This window comes from Myotis yumanensis, unplaced genomic scaffold (genome assembly GCF_028538775.1).
Source record: "Myotis yumanensis isolate MYYU_CA2020_CCGP unplaced genomic scaffold, mMyoYum1.0.hap1 SCAF_2, whole genome shotgun sequence".
In the NCBI taxonomy this organism is placed as follows: domain Eukaryota; kingdom Metazoa; phylum Chordata; class Mammalia; order Chiroptera; family Vespertilionidae; genus Myotis; species Myotis yumanensis.
Window position 1 is genome coordinate 170,140,028 of NW_027223753.1, and position 16,943 is coordinate 170,156,970.

The following is a 16,943-nucleotide window of genomic DNA, read 5'->3' on the forward strand; positions in this document are numbered from 1 at the left end:
CTAGGAGTTCTCTGTCTTTCCTGGCTGCAGACTGTCTCTCAGCTGAATCTCCTCTTCTTGTTCGGGCTGTATGTTACCCGTTTCAGCTGCTCACCCTTATCTGCTCCGGGACAAAGCACCAACACATCCGTCTAAGCCTCCGCCATTTTTTCCCCTTTCTCTGTATGGCTTTTTTATACACCAATAATGAATTCACAGAAAGAAAAATGAAAAAAAGAACAATCCCATTTACCATTGCACCAAAAAAAAAAAAAATTTAAGATACCTAGGAATAAACTTAACTAAGGAGGTAAAAACCTTTACTTGGAAAACTACAGAACATTGAAAAAAGAAATAGAGGGAGACATAAACAAATTGAAGAGCATACCATGTTCATGGATTGGTAGAATCAGCATTATTAAAATGCCCATACTACCCAAAGCAATCTACATATTCAATGCAATCCCCATTAAAATACCAATGGCATACTTCAAAGATCTAGAACAAACTCTCCAAAAATTCATCTGGAATAAAAAATGACCCCGAAAAGCCATAGCAATCCTGAGAAAGAAGAACAAATTTGCAGAGATCACAATACCAGATTTCAAGCTATATTACCAAGCCACGATTCTCAAAACTGCCTGGTACTGAAACAAGAACAGATGTATAGACCAATGGACCAGAACAGAGAACCCAGAAATCGACCCAAGCCAAATATTATGCTCAATTAATATTTGACAAAGGAGGCAAGAGCATACAATGGAGTTAAGACAGTCTCTTCAATAAATGGTGCTGGAAAATTTGGTCAGATACATGCAAAAAAAAAAAAAAGTAAAAAGAAAGAAACTAGATCACCAACTTACACCATACATAAAAACAAACTCAAAATGGATAAAGGACTTAAATGTAAGACAGAAAACCATAAAAATCCTACAATACTCCATAGGCAGCAAAATAGCAGACATATATAGTAGCAATATCTTTACTGACATAGCTCCTAGGGCAATGGAGACTAAGGAGAAAATAAATAAATGGGACTATCTCAAAATAAAAAGCTTCTGCACAGCAAAAGAAACCATCAACAAAACAACAAGAAAGCCCACTACATGGGAGAACATATTTTCCAATGACATTTCAGATAAGGGTTTAATCTCCAAAATTTACATAGTACTTATACAACTTAACCAAAAGAAGATAAACGATCCAATAAAAAAATGGACAAAGGATCTAAATAGACACTTTTTGAAAGAGGACATACAGAAGGCGGAGAGACATATGAAAACATGCTCAAAGTCACTAATCAGCTGAGAGATGCAAATCAAAACAACAATGAGATACCATCTCACACCTGTCAGAATGGCTATCATCAACAAATCAACAAAGGACAAGTGCTCGTGAGGATGTGGAGAAAAAGGAACCCTCATGCACTGCTGGTGGGAATGCAGACTGGTGCAGCTACTGTGGAAGACAGTATGGAGTTTCCTCAAAAAGTTAAAAATGGAACTCCCATTTGACCCAGTAATCCGGCTTCTAGGACTATATCCTAAGAAACCAGAAACACCAATCAGAAAGGATATATGCACTCCTATGTTCATAGCAGCACAATTTACAATAGCTAAGATTTGGAAACAGCCTAAGTGCCCACTAGCAGATGAAATACTATGCCATTATAAAAAGAAGGAACTTTTATCATTTGTAACAGCATGGATGGAACTGAAGAGCATTATGCTAAGCGAAATAAGCCAGTCGGAGAAAGATAAATATCACATGATCTCACTCATTTGTGGGATATAATGTTCAACATAATTTGATGAATAAGAATAGATCCAGAGACAAAAGGCAGGGGAAGGGGTGGGTTAGAGAGCAACCAAAGGACTTGTATGCATGCATATTAGTGTAACCAATGGACACAGACACTGGGGCAGTGGGAACTTGCCCGGGGTGGGAATGGCTTGGTGGGGGGGGGGGGGGGAGTTGGGGTCAAGCAGGGGAAAAAGGAGTCATATGTAAAACTTTAGTCAATAAATAAATAAATTTAAAGAAAAGAAGAAGCAGAAGAAGGAAGGTAAAAAGGATAAGATCATTGATGGAGGTCCTATCATATGTTGGCTGTTATGTATGTATAAGCATTACCTCTATACCTCCCTATAACCCTTTGAAGAAAGTTATTATCTAAAGTCACTTAGCTAGAACATGCTAGTAGACTTAGTGGTGCAGTCTGAGAGATCTGGTTTAAATCTTGGTTCAAAAGTTTCCATCCACTCCAACAGCACTACAATATTCAACCTCTATACACTGAGTGAAGGAGAGAATTCTTAATGATCTTTTTAACACTCTCATCTTAGTCAGGGGACTCTGAACTGTGTTATCAGATATCTACATAAAGTTCTCTAAATAAATTGCATCTATTTAGCAGTAAGTTATGAGCTGCTACCTAATAAACCAGACTTGTTTTTAGTCTAAAAAAACACAGCTTTTGGTTGAATGGTTTTATTGAAAATGTCAGCACTCCATAATGAGATTTATTTTAAAAGGTAAAGGATTTAGGGGGAAAAGAGAATTCTTTTTAGGAACACAGAGTGCTCTGCTTTGACACAGACTGCGTAATTTACATGTCGGGAAAGTCTGAATTCAAGTAAACATGCAAGCTTATAAATAGTTTGGGGCCACCATCTCTTGCTCCTAGGTGGTGTACTTATTTATTTATACTTTAACACACCGGTTTTTTTCCAAAGAACTCATGAGGAAAACATTGAATTTCATATTCCTAATATTAACATAATTGAAGTTTTGCTGGTGGTAATATCCAGCACAAATATAGTAGAAATAACAATAATATATTTTGTTTGTACAGCATCTGGGGATTTGCAAAGTCCTTAAATAACAATGCTCTCATTTAATTCCCACAACAACCCTTTGGGCTAGATGTTATAACCCTCATTTTAAACACAATGAAACTAAGGTCCAAAGTGACTTGCCCAATGTTTTGTACCTAGCAAGCAGTAGTGCAGGGACCTTAAGTAGGTATTGAGATACCAAATTTAGCCACAGTGTTGGCTTTTTCTCCAGGATTGTTCACTTCCAAATTGATGACCCTTTACTATGATGTAAAAATGCAGGAAAATCCACCTCTGAAAGAGCTGGTGTGATGATATGTGTCACTCCTAGAATTGTTCTCTCTGGGAAACTTCTCCCCAGGACAACACTCATGACTGTCTTTCCCAAACCTTGTCCTCATCCAATGTTTTCTGTCTTGGGAAGGAACCCTCCTTCCATTCAGTTATGCAAGCTGGAGATGTAGGAGTCATTCTGGATTGATCCCATTTCTCACCTCACATACCAAGTCGTAAACATTTTACTCCTAAAATATCTCTCAAAACCACACATTTCATTCCTCTGCCTTCACCATCCTGATCTAGTCTTCCCTCACCCCCTGTCTGGCCTCTCTCTAGGCTTGGGCCACTAAGCTCCTAGACCTGCTTTACCTGCCTCTGCTCGTGTTCCCTTCCAACTTCTTCAGCATACTGCAATGAGGTGGACCTTTTGAAAAGCCACATCTGGTCTTTACCTCCCCATTCTGGCTTCAACATTTCAACAGTTATGCAAACACACTTCAACTGATTCCCAGGATTCTTATGGAAAAAGAAAAAAATTCTTCCCCTGGTCTAAGAGGCTCTGCAGGGTCAAGCCCTACCTACTTCTACAACCTCATTATAGGCCAAGTCTCTTCACTCCATTCTCCTTGATTTTGTTTCAGTCTTGTATTTCACATGCCTACTAATGCTAAAGGGCTTTGAAACAAGATGTTCCCTCTGCTAGCAATAATTTTACTTCTGGTCTTTACCTTGCTAACTCCTGTAGTGGTGAGCTCAATTATCACTTACTCAGGCAAGTGTTCCCAGACCTCGGTGACTACCTCTCTTCTTTCTAATATACACTTTCATGCCACCTCACATTTTTCCTTCATAGTACTTATCCCAGATTCAGTTTTATAGTTATCTATATGATTATCTAAGTAATGTCCATGTCCTCTTCTATACTGTAAACTCCACAAAGATGGAATCATTTCTCACCATTGTGTAGTAGGTGTTCAAAAAATATTTCTGAAATGAACCAAAAAAAGAATGAACAATCCTTGTGCTATGCAACCTATAAGCCTTGGCTCATAGGGGAATCCTTTCCTGAGGATTACACACTAAAATACTCCCCCATAAAATAGCACATTAAAAAAAATCAGTAACATTGTGGAAATGCTCAGTCCCTAATAATGAGAAACAGGATACAAAATGTTACTTTCAGCATACTTTCAATTTTGTACCAACAACCACAAAATACATAGATCAAAATTTCTGTGTGATAAGATTTCAAATGATTTATTTCTTTTCATGCTTTTATGATCCAGTTTATTTTTTTACAATAAACATATACTACTTTTATGATAAAAATATATTTTTAAAAATAATAAATTTCAGCTAACCTTCAAGTTCTCAGATTAAATAATTGCTCTTTCATGGAACCTCACCCTCACCTTCTCCCCATACCCCCACCAACTAGATGTAACCTGTCTTTTCCTTTAAATACACATGCTTTCATCAGTGCCTCAGTTGTGATTCTAATCACAGTCTTGTCTATATGATAGTGATTTCTGTGCTTGTCCTATCATTCTCCCCACATTTGATATCCATACGGCACCTTAGTCTTATTTGGGTCCTCTCACTGTGCTCAGTACAGAACAAAAGAGAGAACAGGATCTTAGCAAGTGAGCAGAGCATGGAATAAAAACTAGAACTATAAGATTCATTCCCTCTGTTGCGAGATCCAGTCTCTCCTGGCAGAAGGCTTGCCACATCTCCTCTCCCCACTGGTGTTCCTCAGCACTGGTGTCATTTCCCTTCTTGACAAGGAAGGGACCCCATTTCCTTTATATACAAGGAACCTAGGATCTCTGTGAAATTTGTAGCTTCCTGGGATGGCAACAGTTTCGCCAGCAGAGGGCAACAGCGAACTAACAATGACAGAAAGACTTAGGAGCAAGTTTCCAGAACCTCCACCCAATTTCTCTAACCATCCCAGATGCCTTCCCAGAGGTTCCAGCCTTATGCCTAACAGTACTTTCAGTTGCTCTTTTAAGGCTGTCAAATCAATTTGTGGTTTGGAAATTATTTTCTTCCAAAAATATGTTTTTCTAGTATTATTCTCCCCCACACATACACACATGCACACACATACACATGGGTGCACACAAACATACACACACCACTCAGTAGAGACATCTTCCCTGATATTGACTGGACGGACTACCTGATTGGCAAATCAACCTCCCTTTGTGTGCCCCTCCAACCTGTTAGCATAGTCTAGCTCTTGATAGAGGAAGACAGTATCTTGGCTAGCCAGGAATTAGCAACCCAGGAGAAAAACACTGAATCATTCATTCCACACATATTCCCTGACTACCCATTGAGTTCCAAGCCCTGAAGAGAATCCAATTTGGGTTTGCTCTTCAAACACTAACTAATGAAAAATGCATGGTATTAAAGCAAAGCAATTTCCCTCCCCCAGTCTGTGTTAAGTGACGACTTATAAAACCTTTGGCTAAATAATCCACATGCAATTCTTTCAGTCATTTAGTTACTCTTTCCCTAAGCCTCTCTGATTTATTTAAAATAGAGGACCTCCAAGTAAACAGTATTCTAATAAAAACATGATGTCCATAAACCTTCTCTGTTCCCAGGTCCCCTGACTTGACTTCCTGTGGTTTATTTTTGCTCTCTACTCCCCCAAGTAGCCAGTCATGTGCCAGATTCTGTGCTAGGTACTGAGGATACTGAGAAGAACATTATACACTTAAGGGATACATAGTTCTCTAAGATGAGAGATGAAATCCCATAGGGAAGAGCTAATGTGGCACCCAAAGGTGAGATGAGACTTGATAATGGTAACACAAGTCCACAGACTCAGGTCTCCAGGTTTCCAGTCCATTGTTCACAGAGCTGAAGCAAAGGAACCCCAGGCACCTACCTAGTTGATGCCCTTGAAGAAAGTGCTCATCAACACTTCATTTTCTGCTGTTTGGTGAGTGTTGGAAAAACACAAATTACAAAGTACAAATGATTCTTTGGAATGTACATCAAAAATATGTCTCAGTATTATTTATTAATTTATTCAACACTTCTTTAATGTGTACCTCTATAGGACAGATAAAATGTTCCCATAAAACATAGATAGGATGAACCTGGAAACATCCATTTATATATCCATAAAGAAATTTTTTTTCACGTAAAAGAAATGTTATCATGAAACTTCTTATTGTTCCAGTTTATTGCAAATTTTTTAAAAAATGGTCAATGCTGTCTCAAAGGGGTTTATGAATTTAAATACATATATTTAAAGTTACCCTTTAAAAGGAAGATAGCACCCAGGAAGATTCTGATTCAGGATTGCTAAGATGGGGTTCCAGACATCTATATTCTCTTAAAAGATATCCATGTGATGGTACTAAGAGGTGGGGTCTTTGGGAGGTGATTAGGTTTAAATGATGGGATTAGTACCCTTATAAGAAGAAAAAGAGACACCAGAGCTTCCTCTCTTCAGGATGTGAGGACACAATAAGAAGACAAGCTAGGAAGAAAGCCCTCTTGATCTTGGACTTCCCAGCTTCAAGAACTGTGAGAAATAAATATCTCTTGCTTAAGCCACCAAGTCTATGGTATTTTGTTATAGCAACATCAGCTGACTGATACCGGACATTAAATTATTCTAAATAACTTAGCCAGGATTCATCCAAGGTAAATTTCACTTTAGACCCTAGAGCTTTCTACTTTACTAAATTGCCATCTATTAGGAAGGTAATGAATTCTCTTCAAGTCATCAATAATATTGCTGAGTGCCTATTAAAGATATTATATAGGTTCTCATGTTATGAAATTATCTATAATTGTCTCTGTCTTTAAAAAACTTATAGTCTAATATGGGAGAATATAAGTAAACTAGAGGCCCAGTACATGAATTTGTGCACAGGTGGGGTCTGGCCAGCCTGCCCCTATCAGAGCCAATCGGGCCAGGCAGGCCAGGGGGAGGGAACATGGGAGGTTGGCCGGCCGGCCCTGTCCCCTGGTCAAACTCCCAGTTGAACTCTCAGTCCAAGGGACAATTTTCATATTGGCCTTTTATTATATAGGGTTGAAAATTATGGTATAGCATGATAAATAATAAGTAGAAATTTGTACACAGTGCTATGGAAGTCACAATTAATGGCTAACATTTAATGCTTACTTTGTATGAGTTTTTTTCTCTAAGTGCTTCATATGGATTACTTCATTTATGCTCACAGCATTTTCCAGTGAAACCATCTGGGCCTGGAGAATTCTTCTGGGAGTAGGTTTTAATTACAAATTCAATTTCAGAATAGTTATAGGGCTATTCAAATTATCTTCTTCACATTAGGTGTGTTGTGGTAGTTTTGTGTTTTGAGAAATAGGTCCATTACATCTAAGTTGTCCACTTTATGTGTGTAGAGTTGTTAGCTATAATCACTTATTATCTCTTTGTTGTTTATGGGGACTGTGGTGATACCCCTGTTCATTTCTAATATTGGGAATTTGTATGTTCCCTTGTCTTTTTTGGCAACCTTGATAAAAGCTTGTCAATTTTATTAAACTTTTTAGAGAACCAGCTTTTTGTTTCATTAATTTTCTGTATTGTTTTTATTTTTTCATTGATTTCTATTATTTTTATTATTCCCTTTCTTCTTCTCACTGTGGGTTTCTTTGTTATTCTTTTTCTAGCTTCTTGAAGCAAGAGCTTAGATTGTTGTTGTTGTTTTTACTTTTCCTTGATTGATTTGAGCACTTTTCCTTTAGTGTTATAAATTTACCACTCAGGACTGCTTTAGCTGTATCCCACACATTATAATATTTTGAATTTTTATTTAGTTTATTTAGTTCAGCATACTTTTTATTTCTTTTAAAACTCCTTCTTTGACCCCTGGGTTATTTAAGAGTATGCTGCTTTGTTTCTAAGTGTTTGGAGATTTTCCCTTTATCTTTCTGTTATTAATTTCCTGTTTGCTCCCAATATAGTCAAAGAACACACTCTGTATGATTTCAATTTGTTCCAATTTGGTGAGGTTTGTTTTGTGGCTCAGGATATGTTGGATCTTTGTTTATGTTCTGTGGGTGCTTGAAAACAACATATATTCTGCTGATATAGGATAAAGTTCCCTGTGAATGTTAATTGGGTCCTGTTGAGTTCTTTTAAATCCTTGCTCACTTTCTGCCTATTTGTCATATTGACAGAATGGTGTTGAAGTTTCCAACTACAATCATGGATTTGTCTATTTCTCCTTTCAGTTCTATCAATTTTTATTTTACAATTTTATAGCTCTGTTGTTTGGCGCCTACACCTTCAGAATGGCTCTGTCTTTATGGTGGATTGATCCCTTTGTTAGTATACAACTCCCCCTCTTTGTCTGGTAATTTTCTTGGCTTAGGAAGTCTACAGTTTTATCAATTCACATAGCATATCATTTCAGAAGCCACAGCATTCCTAGACTTTGTAATTCTTTCTACTAAACAGGACAAGATGCACCCTCCTTTCCACATCCATTACTACTTCTAGACATACCTTACCTTCCCACAATGGGGTATTTTGGGACAACATAAGAAGCCCATAGAATTGAGACAGTTTACTGTTTGTGAATCAGGCAGCATGTTTATTCATAAGAGTTTATAATAGTTATTCGTATAATAGCTGTAGTGGCTAAAATGTGTTGATAGCCTCAATATTAAGATTGAGGTCTTATTTGTTTTCTTTAATAAAACGCACATTGGCAGATCCCTAAATAATCAATATTAAGTTTAAACTATTGCAAACTCTTTCCAGAACTGACTGATTTTCTAAAAATGTCAATATTCTATTTGATACCTTTTAGTAACTCAAGAGAAAAATACCTATAGTGGTCGTGAAGAAAACATAAGGGGAGTGGTGTGCTATAAATGGTAAACACATTCTAAAATAATGGTAAGGATGACAATACCCTAATTTCATTTCTTTGGCATAAAGTTCCCTACCATAACTGAATTCAATATACCAGTGTGAGGTCACTGGACATGTGGTTGGAAGAAATGTATATAATTGGCTCTTAGATGCAGGTGAGCTCACCATGGGAGTGAAGAGGGGCCCATACAAGGCAACAAGGACTGACAAGATATTGACAAAACAGGAAGACACATCCTATCTAAAAGTATTCAAATGGCCTATAGATCCCCAATTTGTGATTCCAGGGAAAAAAAATGATCTAAGTTCTTTATCATGGAATTCAAAATTCTTATCTTTCTGGCTCCTTTCTACCTTTCTAGCTTGTTGCTAGGCCTCTCAGTTAAAAAAAAAAATGTTTTTATTGATTTTAGAGAGGGGAAGAGAGAGAAAGAGAAACATTGATGTGAGAGAGAAACATGGATCAACTGCCTCCTGCACGCCTCCTACCAGATCAAGCCTGCAACCTGGGCATATGCCCTGACAGAGAATGGAACCAGAAACATTTCGGTGCATGGAAAGACAATCAACTGAGCCACACAGGGCAGGGCCAGGTCTCTCACTCTTGATCACCATAATCTAGCCACACTGAACTACTTATGGTTTCCTGAGCCTGTGCCCATTACTCTGCACAATATATTCTTCCCTCTGCATGGAATGTTCTTTCTCATATCTTTTTAGAAATTTCTCTTCTGCCTGTAAATCTGTCTATACCCTTTGTCTAACTCAACAGTACAGATCCAGTGAGTTCTGTGTTCCCATAGAGTCATTTGCAGGCCTGTTTATCAGCATGTATCATATTATGTTCTGAGTCCATTTACATGTCCTCCTTCCCACAAGACTGAACACTCCTTGAAGACAGAAATCTTATCTTATTTGCGTCTGTATTTTCATCAGTGAGGGTGTAGTCTGGCTTTTGCAAGAAGCTTGGCAAATATTTAAATGAATGTATGATGAGTAAATGTGAATAAATAATAATAATAAAAGCCAACTCTTATGTGGCACGTACAATGTGGCAAAAGCTGTTTTACTGCTAAGTATTTTACATATATACTAAATTTAATTCTTAAATTAATAACCCTCTTTATATCCCCATTTAATAAATGACAAAACGGAGGCCCAGAGGATATAAGATATTTACACAATCAAGGTCACAGAGCTAATAAGTGATGAAACTGGGCATTTAGCTGCATTAGACTTTTTTCACGTCTTGGATCTTTCTAACTCCTCCCTAATTGGTAGCAGTCTTGGGAAAATAAACACTTCCAAGTACATTTGTGACTGCAGTAACTAAATGCCCTCACTGTCCTATAACTCAGGTCACTCAGGGACCATTAGCTATCTGGATGAAGCTGCTGCCATGGGGAATTTATAGAGAAAAGCAATGTGTTTAATTAAGTGGTTGTCGAAAACACCCACCCAGTATAAATGGATTCTGGCAATGGATGTGCTTTTCTTGCTGCCAGAGTCCTGCCACAGGTCATTAACATCTTGATAGATCTGAGGCACTTCTCAGCCTGAGTGCTTTCACCCAAGGACAGAGGAAGTCTCTTTGGGCTTTGGGCTGCTTGGAGGTCCAGGGAAATAGAGGCAAAACTCAATGGATAGAACTTGCTCATGTCAGTGAAGGGCTTCAAACAGTAGATGACTCTATCAGAATTAAATTCAAGTCAAGTTTGTGATAGGTTCTGAGACCTTCCACTTTACTAAGCACTAGGAGATGGGCACAGATGGGCCTGGACAAAATCAGGACCTGTCTCAAGAAATACCTTCCTCACAATGTGCATATGAACTATACTATAAAGTAAAACAGGAGCACAAAGAAAGGAGAGACAATTATTTTGGTTGAATTATTATTGAAAGGCTTTCTGGATATAACATTCCTGAAGGACAGGAAAGATCTGGATGAACAGAAAAGAGAGAAAGGCATATAAAATAGAGCAAATGGGGCAAGTGCATTGATGGGGTCAAGGAATTGTGTCAGGAACTTCTGGGGAACAGCAGGAAGTTCAATTGTCACTCCATGACATACAGGGTCTTGAGGATGAACCAAAAGAGTATGCAGGCAATGAGAACCCACTGAAGTCCTCGATGCATGAGAGTGATCTGGAAAGTGCTTCTCACATTTTAATGCACATAGGAATCAACTGGAGATTTTGTGAAAATTCAGCTTCAGGCTCAATATGTCTGGGTGTGTCCTGAGGGTCAGCATTGCTAATAGGTTCTTAGATGCTGCTAATGTTGCTGATTCCTACATGTTAAGTCACAAGCATGTACAATATGTAATAAAAGTATGCAAAAAGTATGCAAAAACAATTTAGAGTGTTAACTTAATTTTCATAGATGTTTATTATTCATGACTAAAAGGATAAAAATCCCTGATTTCTGATTTTTTTTAATAATTATTTTTCAAAATTATAAGTAGTAATATTTTTCATTACAAATATAGGTCAGTGTTCCTTATAACAGAATGGGACTATGACAAGATAAGTGTGATTGGCCTTACCCATTAGTGACATCCACTATCCCTTACACGTATCTGACTTTTTAGTTAATTCTAGAAAAAGACTGGATAAAGTCAAATAAACAGCCAAAGGCAGAGCATGCTCTGGAGAGGAAAAGGTATCTGAACCTGTCCAATGAATCTCTGACCCTCCTCTTTGCAAACAATAGACAATCAACAAAGAAACCAGACACAGGCACAAAAATCATTTACCCAATTCAAACTGCCCTGATCACTATGTCGGGGGATGAAATCATCACAAAAGGCAGCAAGAACAGTGCTATGAGATGACAACCAGAGTGGGTGGGAGGTCACAGGAGTCAAGCCCTCCTGTGACCCTTAATAAGTGGTCGCCCTTACACAGGTCATTTCATCCCTGGGTTTCTTCATCCATAAAATGAAGCCAACAGTTTCTCCTTGCCTTCTCCTGTGGGTCTGTCTGAGGATCACATGTGAGAGCCGGTGTGAAAGCAATCACATGCAGTGCTGCTTTAGGGTTCAGTGTACTCCAAAGAGGCCTCTCCCCATACCCGAAAAATAGTTCACAGTCACCTGTTCCTCAGTGTCCCTTTGTCTCCCAGAATGCCTTTCTTTTTACTTAAACATCTAAGATGGAACTTTTATTCTAGGGGATCTTTATAAATTAAGCAGAGATGCTCGGCATACTGCTCCTTACCCCCAAAAAGCCCAAGAAACAGAGTTCTGAGCTTATACAACATGCTTCTGTCAGAGGAACCACACACTACAATTTAATAGAAGTCACACATGAAATCTTTGCACAATCGCTAAAGGACTATTTTAGCAAAAGTTGGGCCAGCATAATGCATTACAGCCCTACCTGTGCTACTTAAGAGCTGTTACTCTTCTGAATCTTGATTTCCTCATGTGCAAACTGTAGGTAACATTTCCTACCTCATACGATTGCTATGAAGATGGACTTAAATGAAGAAGAGCACTTTTTAAACTATAAAGTGCAATAGAACTATGATTTATTGTGTTTCTCAAAAATAAATGGTCAATGCCTTATATATTTTTATTTCCCTTCCTAATCATAAAGACTTATTCTACCCCACTTGTAAATATCCCTTACTTTGTGCTTCAAGTTTAAAAGAATAATATAAGCCCTTAAATGTGTGTAGCCATTGACAATTGGGGAAGTAATTGTCCAATAATACATGAATGACTGACTCACTTTACAAAAACTACATGATAACCAGGAACAATACAAGGAAAAACCTGAGAGAAGTGCCAGTTAGAGATAATCACAATTATATGTATTAAACTAATATAATGGCAAATGCACAGAAGGCACTTATCACAATACTTGGTACAATTTAAGTGCTCAATAAATGTTATCTATTATATTATAATAATCTCTGACAAAGTGCATAAAGAAAAGCTGTAAGAAGATGTAGCAAAAATTAACAGTGGGTTGTACTTCTTTAAAGAATAGTGAATTTTTAAACAAATTCACTAATTAAAAAAAAAAAAGACAAAGCCTACTCAAGTTCACCCAGCTGCACTGCTGGTAAGTAGTAGAGCAAGGTTTCAAATCCAAGTTTCCTGATTCCAAATTCAGGATTCTTTGTATGACATCAGGCTGCCTCATTGACTTCACTTTTGTTTACTGTCTAGATGCTTAATGTAGATACTTAATTCAATTTCATGTATTTATTATACCAAAGTCCTCAGATAGAAACATCGATGGGTTTAGAGGAAGGTAGGCAATGAAGCATGTTGTAAGTATTTTCCACAAAGATGAAAAGCTGGAGTTACCTGATCCCAGACACTAGAGGCAAGTCTTCCTGTTTATGAATAAGAGGAATAAATACAACAACCCCCACTAACATGTATGGAGGGAAGATCCCATCTCCACCTACCCTCTTAACCACTATAAACAAAGACATCTTGAGTACATTCCACTAAGAAGCCACTTCATTGTCATCATAGCACACTTTTTTGAGACTCCATAGAGTGTCAAGATGTTCTCCTTGGTTCTGGCTTAATGGATCGCTTCTAAAAGGGTACATACAATTTCTTTAAAAAGTCCTTTCCCAGAGGTTCAGGAAAGAAAGACAGTGAGAAGAGGAGACAAAATTGAGATAAACACAATCCTGTGTTTATAGCTGTTGAGACAAATAAAGCTCCTGGATAAGCTGGGATGGAGGCCTGGGTCTTAACTGGGTCTATTTAGGGTATTCTTAATGTTTTCAGCTATCTGGGACCCAGCTGGCATTAATGGTTGAATCTTTCTCCTTCTGGCCTCTATTCATATTCTCCAGGTCCTCTGACCAAGTGCCTTCAAACTCATTTTTCTAACTTTACTGAATAATATATCTTATCAATTTAGAACATCACGAATCAGCTCACCTGAACTAAATCACATGCCATTCCATGAAAAAAAAAAAAAAATGCCTTTACTGGCTCAATGTTATTTAAGCTACTATAAAAGGCAAGACTATAGAAAACAAGCATGTCAGGATTACTCTCCTTTTTGAAAAGTTACTTATGAAGATAGTATTTGGACCCATATCTAAAACAATCTATTCATCACCTCTGTGTGGGATGCTCTAATGGATACCTCAGACACGTTTTTCCCAAAATTGTACTCAACAAGTTCTGTAAAAAGTGAATGATAAGATTATTGGCAGGATAAAGTGAAATTGTGTACACCAAGTTTCTTTTACAATGTTTGGCATATGGTGGTTTCTCAACAAAGTAGAATTATTTTATTCTACACCTGGGAATGGTGGCCCAGGCAACCCATAAGTTCCCCAGGACAAAGCCCAGGAGTTGCCCTGGATTCCTTTATCCTCTATGATTAAATACAAAAACCCACCAAGCCTAGATATGTCAGTTATCAGCTTATTGCCTCTCAGTTCTAAATGCATCCAATGTACATGTTCTGTGATAAACCACATAATTCTTTTAAGCATGTTTTCTTTAAAGTGTGAACCATGTCATGTTTTTTTAGTAGAGAGTGCTAGACAGATGGAGAAGGAAGAAGATACATTTGTCATTTCCAGCTTGGGCTGGGTGTCCACGGTGTAGGTTTGAGAACAGTCAATGGCTTCTGCCCCAGCCAACGGTCCAGACTACTGCCCCTCTACAACCTTGCTGCCTCTGCTTGGCCTCTGCTTTCTGTAGCCACCTGCTCAGTGTTCGTCCGTGCATCAGTGAAAAAGGTGATTTTTATTTTATTTGCTGAATTGGATAATAGTTGATAATTACTTTTGAATGGTGGGGGAATATTTCCTTAATAATTTTTGTGCTGCTACAATATCATAGCCACAGAGATGACACACTTGTATATTTAATCTGCATTCTTAACATATTCTCATTACTCTCTTAAGTTTAGACAGTCAAAAAAGTAAATCAAGCTCTGATTTCTGGAATTTGCTTATTCCATTTGTGTAATCACTGCCACCAGGTTTAATTCCAAGCTGCCAATGCGACATCACTGAATTGCAGTTGGGAAGAGATGTGCAGTTGTACCGTCATATAGTATTTCCATCACACAAATGTTATAGGCAGAAATAACACAAAGAGCGTATGTAACAGTAAAATAATCAGAAAGTGAGGAGTTTTGAATATATTATCTTTGTTTTAAATTTAATTTATTTGGTTAGAAACTTTATATAATTTAATATTAATAATTAACAACTGACTCTCAAAATTTCTGAAATTGTACCATTCACCTCTTGTGAGCCGCTGTGAACCAGCCCTGGCATGCCACTGGATCAGACCTTCTTCATTCCAGGTACAGGGATTACTGAGCTGTTCTGCTGGAATCGCTAGTGATCATGTTACCAAGACAGGAAACTCACTGAACCAATTAAGCATCTGAAATGGAGTTCTGATTTCATTCTCCATTTAATATTATGGATTCTGCAGAAGAAAAGAGGTGCCTCTTTCCCTTATTATATGAATACTAGAGGCCCAGTGCACAAAATTCTTGCACAGGATGGAGGGGTCCCCTCAGCCCAGCCTGCACCCTCTCCAACCGGGACCCCTCAGAGATGTCCGACTGCTGGTTTAGGCCTGATCCTGGAATCAGGACTAAACCAGCAATTAGACATCCCTCTTACAATCCAGAACTGCTGGCTCCTAACCGCTCATCTACCTGCCTGCCTGATCACCCCTAACGGCCTCTGCCTGCTTGCCTGATTGCCCCTAACTGTCCCTCCTGCCAGCCTGATTGCCCCTAACTGCCACCCACCCCCTGCTGGCTTAGTTGCCCCCAACTGCTTCCCACTGCTGGCCTGGTCAACCCTCACTACCCCCCTGCCAGCCTGGTCACCCCTAACTGCCTCCCCTGCTGGCCTGGTCACCCATAACTGCCCCCCCCTCCTGCCTGGTTGCCCCCAACTGTCCCCCACCCCCATGCTGGCTTGCTCGTCCCTCACTACTCTCCCTGCCAGCCTGGTCACCCCACACAGCCTGTTCTTCAGTCATTGCGTGAGGGCATCCCAACCAATTTGCACATTCCTCTATTATTAGTATAGATTTTACATATCTTTGTAAAGGCAATGGTGTTCCTAATATTTTCTTGGTGGGTGAAGAAAAGGTCACTCAGACACTAGAGTTCCAGGGCAGCACAGCTAAGTAACCACCTTCATGGTGTCATCTGCAATGAAAGCCCTTAGAGATACTTTAAGATTTGGAGCAAATGGAGCAGCTATTAAAGTGATAGGGACTTAAGTTTTAACCTTGGTTTTTTGTTTTGTTTTGCTTTAATATATTTTTTTATTGATTTCAGAGAGGAAGGGAGAGGGAGAGAGAGATAGAAATATCAATGATGAGAGAGAATCATTGACTGGCTGCCTCCTGCACACCCACTACTGAGGATTGAGCCTGCAACCCAGGCATGTGCCCTTGACCAGAATCAAGCCCGGGACCCTTCAGTCTACAGGCCGATGCTCTATCCATGAGCTAAACTAGCTAGGGCAACCTTTGTTTGTTTGTTTGTTTAATTCAAATTGGACAGGTGGCCTGTTTTTCTATTCTGCATGATTTTCCGGTTTTTTTTTTTTTTTTTCTGCTGATATTGTACACAAGATAAAATTCAAACTGTATATGTTGACCTCATTTATCCTCTTTCCTAATCTTCCTTTCTATTCTACCCAGAGTGGAATGGTTAGTAGCCTATGTGGTTGAAGAGAGTCAGAGATTGGAACCAGAGAGTTCAGTTAGGAAGCAAATGCAATAGTCCTTGAGATCAATTATGAGAGCCTGACCTAAGGTAGCAATAGTGATGGCTGAGTGAAGTGATGAGCCTGGGAAACAGTTGTCATACCATCATCCATGGGGCACTATGAAACTTTACTTTCTAACTGGATATGTCAATTATCTTGCCTGACAACCAGAAGAAATTCTTCCACAGATCCATCTCCTATTCTGTTATAGAGGTGTCAAGAAAAATGCTAGA

The 16,943-nt window shown here is 38.6% G+C and overlaps 1 protein-coding gene across 1 annotated transcript in view; it reads right to left on the minus strand.

Annotated features, from left to right (window-relative positions):
* TPRG1 (tumor protein p63 regulated 1) overlaps window positions 1-16,943 on the minus strand; it is a 146,333-nt gene that overhangs the window by 82,595 nt on the left and 46,795 nt on the right. The gene's annotated exons all lie outside the window — the stretch shown is intronic.